The sequence below is a fragment of the Hylobates moloch genome, unplaced genomic scaffold (genome assembly GCF_009828535.3).
Source record: "Hylobates moloch isolate HMO894 unplaced genomic scaffold, HMol_V3 SCAFFOLD_6480, whole genome shotgun sequence".
Classification (NCBI taxonomy): Eukaryota; Metazoa; Chordata; class Mammalia; order Primates; family Hylobatidae; genus Hylobates; species Hylobates moloch.
The window spans coordinates 1-3,895 of NW_026658755.1; the positions used below are offsets into that span (position 1 = coordinate 1).

General features: G+C 33.8%; 1 pseudogene; it reads right to left on the reverse strand.

The window, feature by feature from the left end:
* Positions 1-472: 472 nt before the first annotated feature.
* On the reverse strand, positions 473-602 carry LOC116465576 (putative keratin-associated protein 20-4; annotated as a pseudogene).
* Positions 603-3,895: the final 3,293 nt, after the last annotated feature.

The following is a 3,895-nucleotide window of genomic DNA, read 5'->3' on the forward strand; positions in this document are numbered from 1 at the left end:
CAATAAACATACGTGTGCATGTGTCTTTATAGCAGCATGATTTGAAACAGTGTCATCTCAGAATAGCATGAAAGGCAGTGCCCACAAGCAGTTCCTCACAGTTCCATACAAATTAATGTGAATAAAGTAGAACCATCCTGAATATGATAAAACAATCCATTAAAATAGAACTTAAATTTTTTTCATATGAAAGATACTGATTGAAAATATAAAAGAAATTTATTGGTAGCACAATATTAAGAAAAAACCTACCTATAATTTTTGATGCATTTTTGGCCCTTTTCATGAATTCAGAAGCATGACAGGTCTGGACTTTGTGTTCTTCAAGTTCACCAGGATGAGCTATCAGAGTTTGTATAGCAAATATAATTACTCACGTGAAAAATTATAGAAACAGAATCAGGAAATCAAGGTGGAGGAGCGCAGTAGACTGAACTGCTCTAGGTGTTCCTCAGTGGAATCCATGGTGTCATTACCTGGCAGAGTAAGATGAGTGGCAGCCATGTCTGCACCTGTCATACTCAGCCACAGCCACAGTCCTTCCCATAGTCACAGCCACAGCCACAGCCCAGGCCACCAGAAAGATGGCTGTAGTAGGACATGGTGTTCAGAAGTGGATGTTTCAGTTGTGGATCAGGGAATTATTTTTCTCAGTTTGAATGTCACCATCTGCAAATGAAATTTTATACACCTTCAATAGTGTATGAGGCAGTTTGGTTTCATATTTCAGAGAAAGCTGCATAATAAAACTTGACAAAATTTATTTCAGTAAGTACAGCTATCCTTATAAAAATGTAACTATTTTATCTGAAACTCAATAATAGTGTTACATGCCCTTAATTAGAAGATGCTTCCTGTGTCTTGGTGATCTTCTCACTCTTTTTTGTTATTAAAGTCTAGACTCAGTTTCCTTAAAATGTTAACAATATGCAAGCCCTTTGATCCCAATTTTTTTCTTTACTTGTAATGATTTCTACTGGCGAGTCAAATATGCAAACAAACTGCAAGTATATTTATTTGAGTGAGGAAGTGATACAAGTGGAAAATTATCTGAAGTAAAATATCTTGTAAATTACACAATTTCTTTCCTTCGGGTAAACAACTTTTCATCCCAAATAATATTTTATATTGATTATTAACAGTGAACTGACCACATTTACAATAAAATGCTAATATAAAGTCACATATGTATTTATTTTTTATCTTGAGAGTCTTATTTATTTGTTAGCATGACTTTGCTTCTATGTCAGATCACTGTAAACATTTATTTAGAAATTGAAGTATTGGTGTGAGATCTCCCACATCTCACCTCTCGGGTTCCCATATTTTCACATTTGTTTTGATCTTCTCTTTGGACTTCTCCAGGAAAGCGTTTTTGAGACAGCGGAAAATAAATGTATGAAATAGGGTAGTGGATCCATATAGCAGTCACCTGGGGGAATAAGGAGTATTTGTTGTAAACAAGGACACACATCTAAGGACTAAGTCTTAGTACACACATCTAAGTAAACACACATCTAAGTGCTAAGCTTGACCTAGAGGACTTCTTGCTCCAACTTTTAGCTTAAATATTTAAATTTAATAATTTGGTGCTTTTTCTGGCAAACTTAAAACCAATAGATGTTGTTATTTAAAAAAAATATATAGTGGATCTCTTATTGCCTAAACAAGATCACACACTAATCTGCAGTAACAAGCAAGTGGACATACATAAATATATATGTACATTTTAAAAGGTGCTTATATATTAAAAAGTATTTTATTATGATGTTTTGATATAACTGACCTGAGAAGTTCATTATAGTACTATGCTGGTTACCAATATTGTTTGCTAAACTTAATGGACTGTAGTGGTAATAAAGATGAACAGTTGCTTTGTTATCACTATTCTCCCCTTCTTTGAATATAATAGTTCTTTTTTTATGCTGGGCATGATCAACTTAGGAAAAAAATCCTCTAAATTTCCCAAGCTTCTTTGAAACCCCCTCTAGTCATGTGATGAAGTTCTGAACAATGCATAAAATTTGAGGTATAATAGGACGGCTTTCTGGATCCTTCCTTAAGATTCAAGTTGCATGGAGTCTACCATCTTCTTTGTATATTTCTTGGTCCTCTTCCCTAGGACACAAATGCCACCATCTTTGACTATGAAGATGAAGGTCACATCTTATGAATGATGAAGCAATGATTTAGAATGAGTCTGGGTCACTGAGGACTAGAAACCAGCTAGAGATGACTTAAATCCAGACTTTGATTATGTGTGAGAGAAACACGTTCTTAAAATTTATACTATTTCTACCACTTGCAATAAATCCTACTCCTAACCAATACAACAATATAGAAAAAGGAATGAGAAAATTCTGCTAGGAACCAAACTTTAGACAGTGTTTCCATTTAAAAATTAAATATATCCCTGGGAACGATGGCAGCAAATATAAGAAAAGAAAAGCCGTGGACTATATTATTCTCTTTGAAAAGAACCTCATTTATTCTATACAGATTAATTGCCCCTAGGAAGTGAATTTTAAGTGGGATTAGTCACTCGAGTTCTTATATTTGAGATATTGAAGACTTCGTCACTTTTCTTTTAAAATTCTTGTTAGAATATGTATCTATTATTTGAAACATACTTTTTAAAACCAACACACAGAGAGTCAAAGAGCATAGTGTTATTTCCTAATTAAATAACTCCCATATTTGAGGGTTTAAACCAAAATATTTCAGGCATGCTTCTGCCTCAAGTAACCTACCACCAAGAAATAATGGTGGATAGGATTAGTTTGTTTGGAGTAATGATTTTCAAACTCTTTGATCATAAAAGAACTTACTGAGGATCTTGAAAAGCCATTGTTTATGTGTTAATATTTACTGATATTCATCTTTTTAAAATTAAAATTGATGATTTTAAAATATGAGTTAATCAATTCCAAAATAACAGTGATAATTTCATATTTTTAGAAACATAATTTTTTTAGAGCAAAAACTTCTTAGGAACAGTGGAATGTTTTACATGTTTTGTCAATCTCTTTAATGTCTGGCTTAATGGAAGACAGTTTCTCATATCTGATTTTGCATTTAGTCTGTTGTGATAACATGCATATATCTGGAAAATTCCACTGTTCATTCATGAATGCATGACAGTAAAAATGAAAAATGTATTATGAAAATAACTTTGCCCTTACTGAGAGCTCAAAAGGGTCTTTGGTTCCCACACGTGTCCCTAGACCACACCTTGAGAAACTTTGGTTGAGAGCAGTGATCTTCAAACTTGTGAGATGAGAAAAGCATACTGTAAATATTTTGAACCTGCATTCCCAATTTCAATTCAACCATTTATTTATAAATTTTATACATGTGTTAATTACTAATAATCATTAGCAATAACATATATACAATATGTATAATAGTAAATATATTATTTTAGGTATGTTTTGATATTTTAGAATTTTTTTTTTATTATTATACTTTAGGTTTTAGGGTACATGTGCACAATGTGCAGGTTTGTTACATATGTATCCATGTGCCATGTTGATTTCCTGCACCCATTAACTTGTCATTTAGCATTAGGTATATCTCCTAATGCTGTCCCTCCCCGCTCCCCCGACCCCACAACAGTCCCCGGAGTGTGATGTTCCCCTTCCTGTGTCCATGAGTTCTCATTGTTCAATTCCCACCTATGAGTGAGAACATGCGGTGTTTGGTTTTTTGTCCTTGCGATAGTTTACTGAGAATGATGTTTTCCAGTTTCATCCATGTCCCTACAAAGGACACGAACTCGTCATTTTTTATGGCTGCATAGTATTCCATGGTGTATATGTGCCACATTTTCTTAATCCAGTCTATCGTTGTTGGACATTTGGGTTGGTTCCAAGTCTTTGCTATTGTGAATAGTGCC